The following is a 15581-nucleotide window of genomic DNA, read 5'->3' on the forward strand; positions in this document are numbered from 1 at the left end:
AAAAAAAAAAAAAAAAAAAAAAAAAAAAAAAGAAAAGAAAAAAAAACAATTTAAGAGAGAAAAAGTTTAATCTGACTCAGTGTTCATGACTTCCCTACTGTGAACCTGGTCACATCCTATCCACAGATAAGGATTAGAAAGCAGCATGATAGCACACACCTAAATCAGAGGCAGGCTGATTTCTGTGAGTTCAAGGCCAGCCTGATCTCCATAGAGAGTTCTAGAGCAACCAGGGCTTCAAAGTGAGGATCCCTGCCCAGGAAACCTCACCTACAATTCGGATGGCTTTTTCTGTATGAGTTAGCCTAGTGAAGATAATCTTTCCAGGCTTGCCCAGAGGCCTACCTCCCACATGATTCTAGAGCCTGTCCTCTTGACAGTGAACACTGTCTGTCTCGCTAGAGTCTCACTTTCTACCCTAGGCTAGCTCACACTGCAGTCTTCCGCCTCAGTCTCCTGGGTGCTGGCATTAAGGATGAGTCACTACACTTGACTAGTGAAGATTGAACCCAGGGCCTCCGACAGCTAGAGAAGCACTGCACCACCCAACAGCAACCCCAGCCCTTTTTTCCTTTTATTTCTTTGTTTCGTTTTTGTGACAGGATCTCACTATGTAACTCTGGCTGTTCTGAAACTCACTATGTAGACCAGGCTTGCCTCAAACTCATAGAGATCCACTTGCTTTTTGCCTCCTGAGTACTGGGAATAAAGGCATTCACCATTATACTCAGTTCTTTTTTGAGTTTTCATTTGAGATGATCTTACTCTGTAGCCCAGGCTGGGCTTCCATTTGTGATCCTCCTGCCCTGGTCTCCTAAGTGCAGGAGGTACCAGACTATTATTGGGTCCGGCCAGTAAAGATGGGGCTAAGTGACAGATAATAGGCTGAAGGGGACTTTGGTCTTTATTTAGTTCATGGGTTGTGGAGCACCAGTGCCCTGAGTTGAAGGCAAGGAGAGCAAGCTGAGGTAGAAGATAAGGTAGCAGGCTGGGCCAGGGCCAGTGTGGAAAACCAGTGGAGAAGATCCCTGTATGCATAGTGACACCGGTGAATGTAGATTCAGAGAGCCACGGGCCTAAGCAATGTCCTGGCTGACATCAGGGTGTGGGCCAATCCTTATTTGGGAGGCTTATGCTGAGAAGATGGGTATATATTCCTCTCTAGTTCCTTTTCTTCATCTCAGGAGTCGTCAAAGGCCACCTCAGAATAAGGCTTGAAGTAGCAGTTGTGATTCACTCACAAATCAGATAGATACTTGTGGACCTGTTGCCTACTGCATGGGGCAGGATGTACTCTGTGGCCTGGTAGAGTTTGTGACAGGGTGGAGGGGACACCATGAGGTGGATGGTGAGCAAGTATTTGAACGTAGTCCAGAGCATGTCAGAAGAACAGAAGTGGAATTAAAAGTGAGAACAGAGAGGGGCTCAGGGACAGCATGGCGTTTGTAGGCTGAAATTAGGGAGCCAGAGAAGGAATACGGAGATAGTAGCAGATGAGCTGAGACTCCGTGCAAGAAGTACAGTGGAAGTGGTGGGGAGCAACAGTGGAAGGAAGGCTCTGTGATAGGAGTCTGCTTTGTTAATTGCAGTTTTGAGAACAGTAAGGGGACAGCTTGGCCAGAAGGGAGTGAGAATGTTGAGCTGTCTGGGGACCTCCAGGTTACCTGGGGGCTTTCTGTGATGCAGGTCATTAGAAATTCTGGAGGCTATATGTTGGGTCCCCACCAACATCTCCAAGATATATGCTTGTGTGCCTCAGGCTTCTTAGGCCTGGATCTTCCTACTTCATACAGGGCAAGAGCCATGAGCAGAAGGGTATGGTGGGGGTGAGGGGTGGGGGGTGCAGACTAGCTCCTAGCCAGTTCCCACACTCCCACAACCTGGGATCACCATGTGACAGCAATGCTTGCTAATGGAGGGCCTGTGTATTAGCACCCTGCTAAGAAGCCCTGAGCAGGTGGTGGCTGATATGCCTCAGGGGACCAGACCAGACTCAAAGAGCAGAGACTGCCTGGTCTCTTGTCCTTGAGAAAGCTGCTCCTCCCACTCCTTTCCTAGGGAAAGGCTGAACTGCCTGAGTCTAGCCACACCTGACCAGTGAGCCCCTTGAGCAGATTTGCCCTTTCATGTCAGAGGTAGGGAAACCGGGCTAAGAAGGTGGTCACAGGCTGCTTTGAAGATACAAGGGCAACACTGGCCTCATCACAGACAGAGCAGAGCCCCTTTAGAAACTGTGCATCTAGTAGGCATAGACCTGTGTGGTCATTTTCTCAAGAGACCTAGGTCACTGGGCAAGTTCCCTGCTCAGTGGCCAGCCAGGACCGAGGGAAGTTGCATATGCCTTTGATTAAAGGCAGAGGCCAGTGGATCTCTGTGATTTTCAGGTCATCCTGGTCTACATAAGTGAGTTCCAAGCCAGCTAGGGCTACATAGTATGACTCTGTCTTTTTTCAAACAAACAAACAAACAAACACCCAAAACCAAACCAAAACAACAACAAAAACCCAGCTTGCTGCTCTAGCTCTCCCAGGGAGCCCTTGTGTGCATGGGAGGGAGGAGAGGGTCTTATTTCCTTCTCCATCTTCCCACCCCCTCCCCAGATCCCTTCTCTTCATCACACGGTTTGTTTGGAGAATGACTCACAGGAATGCAGCAAAATCCTGAGTGTGGTAGACTGGAAACCTCTCTGGGGGAAACAAGGGTGGGGGAGGGGCCTGAGAGGCCTGGGACAGGGAGTCCTGGGCTGAAAGGAGGCCCTCCTTCCCGATGATGAGAGTAGAGCTCATCTGGGCTCCAGCCCCTGTCCTACCAGGTCTGGTTCCCCACTGCCACACATTTCCAGGTTAAGCATCTTTGTACCTGATGCATAGTACGGGACTAACAAGCACCCATTGGCTTCTAGTGTGAACCAAATCAGACCCTTCCTTCCTCCTAGCCCCTATGTAGATGTAACTGATTACCACACAGCTAAGAGCTGCAGCTAGGCTCTGCCAGTGGTCAGGCTGGGATGGAGGGGACCTATAATCTACCCTCTCTTATTGAGCACATACAAAACCATGGTTCTCAGGCCTAACCCTTGAAACCATGGGATGATGAGTGACTGCTACTTGTGGCAGAAGAGCTTAGTATGCCTGGAAAGGCACAGCAGTTGGAGGGCATATAGGACTGGTGAATGGGGCTAGTGGGCTACATCAGGCAGCAGTAGCAATAGGGGAAACATGGGTTTCCCTGGAATTCACTGTCTCCCAGGCCGCCCTTTTAAGGCCCGCTGATGGTGGTCTTGTAGGTGTATAGCCCCGTGAGATCACATCCATGCTTTCTATAGAAATGACATTTGGACTTTATGTGACCTCTCCTGACTCAAAAAGGCCATCTTAACTAATAATGCAGATTGTGGCTGGAGCTGCATGTGTCTGCAGAAGCAGAACTGTCGGTCGGCGTCAGTGTCTGCATGCTTGGATTTTTCATGGGCGTCTATTGTGTTGCATATTTTATTGGAAACTCCAGTTACCTAGCTGAGCTGCAACTCTAAGGTGCTAAGGTGCTAAGGACATCAGTGAGTTCCGGGAGAGTGGTCCCTAGGACTTCCATTTCAGCTGGAGAGAAGGCAGCAGACAAATGTGTTGAGTGGTGAGTGATGGAAAGAAAAAGAAAGCAGACCTGTAGAAGCAGAGCAGAGTTATAAGGGTGCTCCAGGAGAAGGGGAGCCAGCACAAAGACCCTGAGAGGTTACACGGGTGTGCATAAGGCACCACAAGGAGGCTAGTGTGGCCAGAGCAGGGGGAACTGACAGAGAATGGGAAGAGGGGAGGCAAGTGGACTTAAAATGTCATTCCAAGTTCAGTATTTGTACGTGGCACCCTACATGCAGATTGCTTAACACATAAGGAGCTTGCCTTTAAGTTTTATGAGAGATGGGGAGCCAGGCAGTGGTGGCACTTGCCTTTAATCCCAGCACTTGGGAGGCAGAGGCAGGCTGATCTTTGGGTTCTAAGCCAGCTAGGGATTGATTCATAGTGAGATTCTGTCTCAAACATCTCCAGTCAACCAACCAGCCAGTGCTGGATGTGAAAGGCCATAGAAATGTCTGGGGAAACAGGATAGGATGGTTGTACTTGTGACCTCATAGCAGCCATGGTGGCCTGCATAATACCTCCACAAGATCAAGCCAGTTAATATTCTAGTATGGAAGGGGAAGAACTTAGGAGCCCTCAAGCCCAGCTGAGGAGATACTGAGTTTTCTTTAAGGGTCACCCAAGCGCCAGTGTATGGCTCCACACCTATGAGTATATATGGCCAGCACACATTTGACTGTTTATTTAAAAACAATAACAAAACCCCCACAGAGTACTGGTAATGAATCAGAAGATAGGGAGGATTCTTAGAATTAAGAGGATAAATGCGATGGATATGATTAAAACACGTTTAAGAAATCCTCAAAGAATGAATAAAAACATTTTTAAAAACAAGGGGTTAAAATTAATGAGTGCAAGTGTATCTGACTCTGCATTAATATGCCCTAGTTTTATTTATTTTTTTTGTCACTACATTTATAAGATTTTAAAGAAGAAATTCCATCAAAGACAAAAGGAGGAAAAAGTCCAGAACAGACAAATGCGGGTGACCTTGGTGTGGCGAGGGGAGGGAGAAGGCCTGGACTACCATGAGGACCAGGACCGCATTCTGAAATGAGATGGTAGGACCAGTTGGACAATTCTGGACGAACCAAACCCCTCTTGACTTGTGAATTCTAATTCACATGTCGGAGATCAAACCCAGAGTCTCATGGAAACTACACAATGTGTTCTTTCTCTGTTACATCTCAGTTCTCAAAGGGAGGCTTCAAATATGTGAACGACGTCATAGTTGAAGATACTTTAGTGATGGAAATTTCTAGCTCAAATTGAAGCATATAGAAGAAATCAGAAAGAATTTACAGACATTCATAGAGTGAAGGAAGCTGGGAACGTTTGTTTTCTTTCAGCTTTGTGTACTTACTACTTACCCCCTCTTTAAAAATTAAAAGTAGGTATTCCTCTAGAAAAACAACTATTCTACACGCCGAGGAGGAGCGCGGCTTCTCACCCAGCCCTGCTGTGTGGGATCCTGGAGCAGTAGTGCTTGCTCTGGTCCAGCTCTGGCCTCCTGGGATACATTCCTGCCCATGTGGCTGTGGTGGAGTCCCAAGACCCTGGCTGCCAGCAGTCTCTGGTAGCGAGTGCCCCAGCTACGGCAGCTGCAGCTGTGGCTTCCTCCACAGGCCACTCACACCACAGTTGCTGCTTGCACCTTCCATTTCTGGGCAGCTCTGCCTGTAAGCAGGCTCTTCCTTATTTGGAGGTAGAATCTCACCCTGGCTGCCACCTTTCTCAGCTTGAGCCCCTTTGAACCCTAGTTTCTGGCCTGATCAAAGGGCCCCTCAAATGCCATTCGGAGGTCATGAAAAGACAGACACTGTAGCCCAGGGCATGTATTGGTGGTCACTCCTCATGGCACCAAGCTTTTGATCTGAAAGCACAGTGAAGCAGAGTTTCCACATTCAGTCCTCAGAGCATCACCAGGAAACTGGAATTCCATACTGAGCTCAGATGGAAGACTCAGACCTCACAGAGCAGGAGGAAATGACTGTTGTCAGGAGTGACATGTCATGGCAAACTCCATGAAGATGAATTTCTATTCATCCTTTACATGATGAATTCCCTGATGTTCTTCCCATTTTAAAGGAAAAGAAACTAAGGCTTAGAAACATAATGAGCTTCAGTTTCCACACTGACATATTTGGAGAATTATATTACCTCTTTATTACTATAACATGTACTTGAGATAGGTCACTTCAACAGAGGTTTGTTTTGGGCATACAGTTTTGGAAGTATAGGGCCCAAACAGCATTGCACAAGCCCTGGTGCACCACACCATGATGGCAGTGTGAGTATCTCGGACTCTGCTCTTTCTCCTCTCTCTATAAAGCCATCAGGAGACTTCTATCTCAGTGATCAAATCAAACCTAACACTTCTCAAAGGCCACAGAAGGATCATGTTTCTATTTCCTCACACAATTTGTTTGTAAAGGATTCATTTATTTTGTGTATGTGTGTACACTGTCACTTTCTCCAGACACACCAGAAGAGGGCATCCAATCCCATTACAGATGGTTGTGGGCTACCATGTGGTTGCTGGGAATTGAACTCAGGACATTTGGAAGAGCAGTCAATGTTCTTAACTGCTGAGCCATCTCTCCAGTCCTCCTCACACAATTGATAGATGTCTTAGTTACCTTTCTACTGCTGTGTAGAGGCTTCCAGGCCTATGCCTGTTCTCCAAGCTGCAGTTTCTGGTTGCTCCAGATGACTCTGGACATATTACTCAAAAGATAGCTGTGAAGTCCTATGTGGGATGTCTTGCAGAGTGGGCATCCTGCTCTGCATGTTCCTCCTCCTTTAAAAAAAATCACCACACTTGTATCATGGCAGAATGGGTTCTCTCTTTCTACCTGGATTGAGTCCTGGATTGAACCCAGGTCATCAGGTTTGGTACCAGGCACCTTTACTTGCTGAGCCATCTTACTGGCCTTTTCTTTGATACAACCATATAAACTAATGCAGGGGATTCTGAGAGAAACCTAAGCTGGGCAGGAAACTAGAACAGACATTCTTCCTGGTCTTTCTTCTCTTCCCAGATTTGTGGTAGGTATCCACATAGCTGACTATGATAGTCCTTTTCAGGGACTCCGACCTTCTGGGGACAGATTCTTCTACTAGTTCTGGGAACTGAACCTAGGACCTTGAACATGCCAAACCAAGGGTCATGTTTCTGTGTTTGTTATTTGGTTGCTTCCAATATGGTCTTGCAGTTTAGCCTAGACTGACCTAGAACTGGCAATCCTGCCTCTGCATTCTGAGGGCTGACATGACAGGCTGCATCAGGATCAGTTTTGATTGGAACACCCATCTCTCTTTCCCAGAGGTAATCTAATATCTCTGCAGGTTCAGAGAGCTCCCTGGCCTAGTCCCAGATTCACCCAGTCCTTCAGAGAAGCTGAATAGCTATTCTTGGTAGGCTCTGTGGGGGTTCTTCACCTTCTCCTTGTCCTCTCAGTCTCCCAAAGTCCTCACTGCCCTGGGGCCAAGAGAAGTCCAGGGGTAGCATGCCTGTCACCATACATCAAAGGAGGCTAGAGGTCCTGAGCTATCCAGAGATGGGCAGAAGTCAAGGAGCCCTGATCCTGGGAGTGGCAGAGTGAAGCCAGATGGTTGACACCTGTGCATAAATATAAGCGCACCCTTCCTTACATTAGAGGAGTCTACACGTCCTGAACTTGCAACATGTCATAATTATTTTGCTTATTTACAGAGTCACTTTCTAGTCCAGGCTGGCCTCAGACTTGTAGCAATTCTCCTGCCTTGGCCTCCTGAGTGCTGAGATTATAGGGGCTTGCCATCATGCTACTACAGTTTTTAAAAAATATTTTTATGTGTTGAATATAGGTAGACTCCTTTCCATATCTCTGTGTATCTGAGTGTTTCCACCTTGAGGCTTCTGTTTGCAGCCTGCCACTGTTTGACATGGCTGGGCCCAGGCCTCTCGCACTCTTATGAGATGAGTTTGGCTGTACCATCTTTTTAGTTCTTTCCAAGTCCTCCCCCTATCAAAATATAAAAAGTCTGTGACTGCTGTCAGGCATCAAGAAGCATGGCCAGGGCCTGGCCTAGTATCCCAGACTTGCTGGTTTTCCTCTGTTCCTTGGGCCCTGAAAGAGAGGCAGAGGTAGGCACTCACATTGTACCCATTCTTGGGCACCTGGGGTTGACTAACAGTATCCAGGTGAGGGGCAGCTGTTATGGCAGCCCAGCCCAGCCCAGCCCAGGTGATGTGTACACACGGGGACTTGACAGTGCCTTCCTGATACAGGCACTCAACTTTTCTTCCAGCACAGGGCTTGATTGAATTTCTGGAAACTTCCAAACTTATTATTTAGGGGTCAGTGCCTGTAGATGAAGCCTAGAGGAGGAAGAAGAAGCTATTTGGGCTATAAGGGTTTCCCCTTATATCTTTCGAGAGGAGGTCTGGTCAGCTGGAAATGAAGACCAGATAAGTGAGGAAGGAAGGAGAGTAAGAGCCAGTGAAAAGGGAGAGGAAGACAGGGAGCAGAGAGAGAAGGGGGACAGAACCGTGGCAGAGTGGATGCCTCAAGGGCTGGGCAGGGTCTCCTCTCTGTCTTACCTAGGTATTCTCTGCATATCCTTAGGTTTGGGTTCCAGCTATAGTAAAGGCATATGTGGCCTGGTGAGGCTGTCCTCTGGGTCTGGCCATGATGACAGCCAGATGGTTTCCTCCTTTGCCTCTGGGCCTCTGTAGCCACTGGCATCAAGCAAGTAAATATAGAGGCTTCTGGAAATTCACTCAGGCCTGTGAAAGAAGTTAAGTTGAGCACCTGCATCATGGCACTTCTAAGACCCTAAAAATGGAGAGAAGAGCTTAGCCTGCCCAAGAAGCAACTGCAGGGGTTCAGAAGTGATGCTTTAGCTGCAGCCAGGGTTCCTCGAGGCTTAGAGGAAGAGGCTTTATTTTAGGTTCTGCCCTGTGTGAACCTAGAGTGGTGTTGACTGCCTCTGGTGATGTCATATAGGCTACGGACGAAGGTTGGACAGACAGACACTTGGTAGGGAGAACTACAGATGGATAAGATCAGAGTCAGCTGAGAGGAAAGGCTTCTGGAGAGAGCCTGGTCTGCATTGTCACTTAAATCAGAGATCCCACCACAGGGCAGAGGCAGAGATGCACTTCTGTCCCTAGAAGGGAGCAGTGGACATCTGGGCAGCATCTGCCTTGCTTTTGCCAGCACCAACCCTAGACACCCAACTGGTTTTCTGATCCTCACTGTCAGCTTGTGGGATATGGGGAGGGAAGTGAGCTGGGAACCATATGAACTGTTTGAAAATATCTCACAAACCAGGAATTGGGATTGCCCACATTCCCAATGTTATCACCACTAGTTGAGACACAAAGCTCTTTGCTTTAAAAAAAGAAACGTGTTCTCTGTACTCCTCCCCTAGAGAGTGCTGCTCAGCAGGGGGTTCTAATATGAGCAGAAATGCACAGGTTGGCAGTGAATGCCCATGCCACCCTAGGCAGGCAGGGCTATCTGTTGCTCACTGCAGTCTCCCTAACACAGTAATCTACCTATCATGCATGGAATACTCTGCAGATACAGGGTAAGGCAGAGCTATAGCAGTCAATTAGCTTGGTTGGTTTAAGAATACATCAGATCCACAAGGAAGCAAGGTCTGACAGCTGACCTGGGTTGACATACTCACAAAGTGATGATATTGAAGCGCAGAGGTGGGTGGGAAGGTAACAGGTTGCCCATGTTGGACCCAGGCAGAAGACTATTAATTCAGAGGATGATCAATGAATGAGAGACCTCTTTGGCATGATGAAATTAGCAGATGACAACGAGGGTGATTAACAGGTGGGAGGGGCATCATGGAGGCTGAGGCTGTTACCTCCTGGGGGATAAGTTTTTCCATGCCCCAGTGTCTACAGCATGGACAGCAGACCACAGAAGCCCTTTGTTAGTGTAGCTGCTCAGCCAGTATCTTGAACCCTGCCATCAGACTAAAGCTAGAATGTGACCCAGTGCTTGCTGGCCTCCCTACTGCTGCCTTCGTCCTACATTCAATCTCTTCGTGGCAGCCATGGGTTCTAATGAAGACCTAGGAGCAATTATGTCCTTCCTATGCTTGAGACACCACAGAGCCCTTCCCCCACCCCCAGTCATGTTCCCTGTAAAACAGAACATCCGTACTATGGTGTACTATGACCTATAGGTCTGTCTTTGTCCCTCTTTGTCATACTAAAGCATTGTTAGTTACAAGCTCTTCTCCTGCCCCTGGGCCTTTGCTTACTACCTCACCTGAAGCTTTCCCTCCAGTTATCTGAATGTTCACCGCATAGTCTTTCCAGTTATGTTCTGAGCCTTACGCTTCCTGGCATTCAATATAAAAACACAGCCCTCACCCCATATTCTCAGCCCCTTCCCTGGCTCTGTATTTTCTTAACACCCTAAGAGTAACAACTACAGTCAGACACCACATAACATTTCACTCAATAACAGACTGCATGTACCACAGAGATTCCTAAGATTGCCTCCTAGTGGATATGTCTTAGTTTGTGTAGGGACACTATGATGGCACAAGTGCCTGATGTAGTTCTCAGAAGGAACCATGTTGACTGTATATCATTTACATCTCCATTCTGTTTCATGCCTGCCTGGGGAGGAAAATGGAATCATTGTCTCATTTCTTGCTATGGATCCTCAGCACAGAGAGCAGATCCTGTGCCTAGCAGGTACTCAGCACAGACCTACCAAATCTCCTGTAGATGAACACTTTAAATACACACACACACACACACCCACCCTACTAGACCTGTAGATGAACACTTTAAATAATTATGTGCATTGGTGTTTTGCCTTTATGCAATTGTATGTGAGGGCATCAGATCTTGGAGTTACAGAGAGTTGTGAGCTGGCATGTGGATGCTGGGAATTGAACCAGAGGCCTCTGGAAGAGCAATCAGTGCTCTTAACTGCTGAGTCATCTCTTCAGCCCTAGATGAACACTCTTTCCACTTGAAAGTTATGTGACATTGGGAAGAGCATCACTGGATGTTAGTGACCCAGTCCCTGAAATGGATATTTAAAATTGCTACCCCTCCTCCAAATAGAATACAGGTAAAACTTGCTCCACTCCAGCAAAGCAAACAGTAAAACCACCCTGGCTGTCCTCTGAGCCCAGTCTTGTCCACTTTTAGCCTGAAGCTCTCAGCCCAGGGTTGTTTGAACTTCTGAATCTCAGGGACACCTACTTAATCTTGGTTGGGTGGGTCCATGTCCTTCTCTTGGTCTGCCTAAGTGTTCCCTACCTAACCCAGTCTTTGGTGGCCTTGTCCTTTGTGTTGTGCCCCCTATCCCCAGACTTCTCTGTGCTCCTGCTTAAGTCCCCAGCCTTTCCATTTTTCTCTAGCTTCCCTCTCACTGTATAATAAAGCAGCTGTTCAGATAGCCATAGGCAACTATGAGGCAGGCTGGTCAGCCTGCTCCAGGAACCCAGCCACACCTATGGGAAATACCCATAAACTATTCCTAACTCAGTAGGGGCCACCGTTCTGCTGTCCCCAGGCAGGACTTACCTAGTGGAATCTGAGGCTTAGGACATAGGAAACCCCCCTGCCCTGTAGCCCTATACCTGGCCATCCCTTGCATGAAAATGATTTGTGCTGCAAGCCTGAACTGCCTGCCACCACACAGAACCCTGCCAGCAGTGTCTTAGGGAACAAGCCAGAGGCTGGACTCAGGCAGTCTAAATGTGAGTTTTGATTTTGTCATTTGATAAATATAGATTGAGTTGTGAGTACCACATGCTAGATACTTACTGTACTGGGCAGAGGTGAATACAACTTCTCTTGACCTTTCTAGTTGGGATTTCCACTGAGCTCCTAGATAGGTCCCTAGAACAAATAAGTACTCCTCTTTACTTGGGGGCAACTCACCCATCACTACCTCATTTCTTTAGACCCTCCTGGATCTGTGAAGAGTACTCATGGCCAGGTGAGTCATGTAGCCTGACTGAACCCTAAGTTTCTCTAACCCCATCACCTGTCCAATAGGCTATCAGTTCATAGAGAAGCCATGGGCGTAACTTACTCATTCACCATCATTGATTATCAAAACTTACTGAATCTATATCAGGTACCAACCTACCAGTGCAGGACACACCATGGAACAACCAGAAAAGCCACCTGCCAAACAAATAGGAAAATTTCTGCCACTTAGAAGTGGGAAAGTGTTTCAGGCAGAGGGACCAGCATATACAGTAAGAAGAGGCACTGTAATGAAGCCAGAAGGTAGGATATGGCATCAAGAAAGTCATGAGGGCCTGTGTGAAGGGACTATCAGCCACTGGGGACACTGAAGAGTTAGGCCAGGAGGGGAGGGGACTGGAGAGGTGACTCAGCAGTTGAGAGCACATGGTGGTCATGCAGAAACCTGGATTGGTTTCCAGCACCCACCAGGTGGCTCACAACCATCTGTAATTTCAGTTCCAGAGGATCCAGCACCCTCTTCTAACCTGCATAGTACTAGCTGTGCTCACAGTGCATAGACATGCATGCAGGCAGAACACCCATATGCATAAAATAAAATAAAATAAAACGTTAATACATATGTATTTTTTATTGTATGTGTATGAGTGCACTACATGGATGCCTGGTATTTGAAGAGGCCAGAAGGTGGTGTCTGAACCCTGGGAACTGGAGCTGCAGATGGTGATGAGCCTCCATTAGGGTTCTTGGAATGGAATATCTCCAACCCCACTCCTACCTCATCCTCTGAAAGAGCAGTCTGCTCCCCCCTCCCTTAAGTTTTTTAATTTCAAAATAAGATGTAAGAGTCAGGGGAGAGTCGGCCTCAGTCCTCCAGCATGGGCACACATTATCATCTTTATATCATCTTGTACACCTGGCCTTGTGAGTGATTGCATAGAGGAATAGGTAAGTTAGGAAGCGTTGTGGGTGAGGGCCAAGAGGTCAGTCTATGACTTGGTGGTTCCCAGCACTGATTTGTGCTGGTGCCCACAGCAGGCCTCTGCTTCTCAGTCCCAGGACTGCGTGACAGAGTCCCAGGACAGGCCATTGAAGACCAAAACTTAGCAGCCCTGCATTTCAAAGGTGTGGAGATTAGACCTTATCCTTTAAATCTCAACCTTGGCAGAGGTCTCCTTTGCTCTTCAAGTGACTAAGGAGGTCCTTATTGTATAATGGGACCAGCGGAAACTCAGAAGCGCCAAGCTTGGCTGTAAGTGCTGACTCCCTGTGAAGAGAACAAGGGCTCTGGATAGCCACTGGATAAGGAAATCTGGTTTGTTTTTTCTTTTTGTCTAAGAGAGGATTTCAAGTATCTCAGCCTCACCTCATACTTTCACTATAGCTGATGGCCTTGAACTCCTGCCTCTACCTCCTAAGTGCTGGGATTCCAAGTCAGTTCCTTCATGCTCAACTTGGAGTCTGTTTTTAAAGCAAGACAAGGGTCAACAGGTAGAACAATGGTCATACCCTCCCTCTTAGACCTCACCAGGCTGCAAGGAGAGCTGAGAAGAAACACCACCACCTTCACCCTAGCCTAGAAGGGTGGGATGAGGTGTAGGGGCTATCGAGACTTCTGCACGTGCAAGGTGGGGTTTAGAAGTGGCAGCCACTGGCCCCTAAGTGTGAAAAAGATAGCTCCTTCCCACAGAGCAGATAGGTGCCTGAAGAGGAAGAGGTGTAGGGGAGTAGGGTTGGGTAATTCATCTTGGCTTGGGAAACCTGGATGGATACTTGAATGGATGTATAGATTCATTAATGAATGGATGAATTGAAAGGGTGGGCTGCATGGGTAGCTTAGAAAGGGCTGGCTAGCAAAACTCTCTGTTTGCAACTAAGTGTGGCCTTTCTATCATGTTCCCAGGGGGCTGACTTTAGTGTGGTGGCAGTTGTCCCCCCACCCTCCTGCCAGGTCCAGGTCCAGCCTCAAAGGTCCAATCTTCTTTGTTTCATCTTATTCTCTGGCCATCTTCAGGCACTACCTCCCTTGCTGCCCACCTCCAAGATATCCTGGGCTCAACCAGTGTTGCCCCCCTCAAAACCCTGATCCCCTGGGTCTGTGGGGTCCGTAAGTGCTAGGATCTCTGAAATGCATCTCTGGTGCAATGAAAGGAGGCACATCACGAAGGTCCCTACCTACTTGTCTACACCTACACACACACATACTCCCACACGTCATTCTGTGCCCCAACCCCAACCCTGCTTGTTCGCACCTTAAACAGCTCTTCTGCTCCATGGGATCCTCTAGGGCCAGCTTCTGCCTGCCAGGTTGCAGACCCTCCGCTATCACAGGCAGTCTCAGATCCCTGCGTGTGGCCAGTGCACGCACAGGCGCAGTGTCCCAGTCCCTTGGCCCCACACAGCAGTCAGCCCAGTCACAAACAAGCCCATACGAATACACAACGCCCTCGGAACACAGCCCACGCAGGCAGCCCCGCCCACGCAGTCACACTACCACCTATAAACAATCGCACACAAACACCACCCCCACGCAACCACTGCATCACTCAGTCCCGCCGAGACCTACCGGCTTGTTCAGAGGCTGGTTTCTAGTTAATCCCCTCCAACCCCCCCATCACCAGCCCGTGACATTCACACGTAGGGCAGAACAGAAATTTATAGCCACACTGATACACGGTCCTGAACGCACAGCTAAGGGCTCACCCGTGGGCTCGTAAGTCACTAGAAAAAATATTAAAGCGTTCCCTCCCTTCTAGCTTTGGCACGCGCGCGCGCACGCACAGCACCCCCTTCCCTCCCCGCCCCCACTCGGTCTTTAGGCGCCTAGGAACCTCGCAGCAGTGACCTGGCCACAGCGGTGAGAGCCGCGAGAGCGTCTCCTTGGCGCCCCCTCCTCCTGCTCTCGCCCAGTTTACCACTCCTCCTCCCTGCCCCCTCCCTCTTCTCCCCTCCTCCGCGTCTGGGGCGCGGGCTGCGCGCAGCCAAGCCCCCTTGTCGCGTGCCCCTCCCCGCGCGCGCCCTGCGCCCGCATCGTGCTAGCCCAGTGGACGTGGCCACAAGGCCGTCTCTAATTACCTCCTGTCCCCCCGGCGGCCAGTGAATAATGGCTACTGAGGGCACTCGCAGGCGCTGCTGAGCAGGAAGCGAGGGGCTGGAGAGGCGCGGCGCGCACGGGAGCGCGAAAGAGAGGAGCGAGCCCAGCGCCAGCGCTCGCGGCGCGCAGAGAAAGGAATCGTGTGAGCGCTCACATATTTTTCTCCCAAGGATCTCATCTGGCGGTCGGGTACTGGAAGAAGCGAGGGGGAGAGCGCACCGTTGCAGAGAGACGGCAAGAGAAAAGGGAGACTGCGAGACGCGCCACGCCGGCGCCCCAAGACCCAGGAGGAGCCCGCAGGTATTGTTGGCGGCGAAGCTTTGTGTCTTCGGCGGGCTGCTCCGGGCAAGAGGGCTCCCTGAATCCCGGCCTGCCACGGCGCTCTGACCTGCCGCGAAGCAGGACTGCTGACGGGGGTCGCCGGGGGGCCCCCCTCCCATCGCGCCGCGATCCTTGTTGGAGTTGCGGGTTTGCGTGTTTGGAGGTTTTCCGTGTGGGTGGAGGGGATCAGTCTCAGGAGAAGGAATTTCTTTTCTTTTCTTTTCTTTCTTTCTTTTTTTTTAATGGCCGCAGCAGTTAGGTTGTGCTGGGAATTCTCCCCTCCCTTTTGCTCCACAATGCCTTGGTGAGCGGTCACGGCGACCGAGCTACTGGTGGAAGAATTGGGGCTGAGATGTCGCGGCGGGTGGCCGCAGATGGGGATGCTGGAGAAGGAAGGAGTTCACCTCAAGTTCGCAATCTGTGTCGGGAAGCTGGTCCGGCCTGGGAGGGCGTTTCGAGCACCGGTCCTACTGTGAGCAACCAGTGAGAAACTTCCCGAGAGTGCTGTCTCCCGGGGGACAGTTCCCTGGCGCCTCAGTGCACTACTGCTGCCCCTCCTCTCAGC

The 15581-nt window shown here is 49.3% G+C and overlaps 1 protein-coding gene across 4 annotated transcripts in view; it reads left to right on the top strand.

The window, feature by feature from the left end:
* The window catches only part of Rai1 (retinoic acid induced 1), a 93070-nt gene that overhangs the window by 19513 nt on the left and 57976 nt on the right, over positions 1–15581 (top strand). For 3 of the 4 annotated variants that reach the window (XM_021177563.2, XM_029483838.1, XM_029483837.1), the window contains one exon: positions 14866–14995. The exons of the other annotated variant lie outside the window; for it this stretch is intronic. The gene's annotated coding sequence lies outside the window, so the exon portion shown is untranslated. The remainder of the gene's footprint in view (positions 1–14865; positions 14996–15581) is intronic. 4 annotated transcript variants of the gene reach the window in all.

The sequence above is a fragment of the Mus caroli genome, chromosome 11, assembly GCF_900094665.2.
Source record: "Mus caroli chromosome 11, CAROLI_EIJ_v1.1, whole genome shotgun sequence".
Classification (NCBI taxonomy): domain Eukaryota; kingdom Metazoa; phylum Chordata; class Mammalia; order Rodentia; family Muridae; genus Mus; species Mus caroli.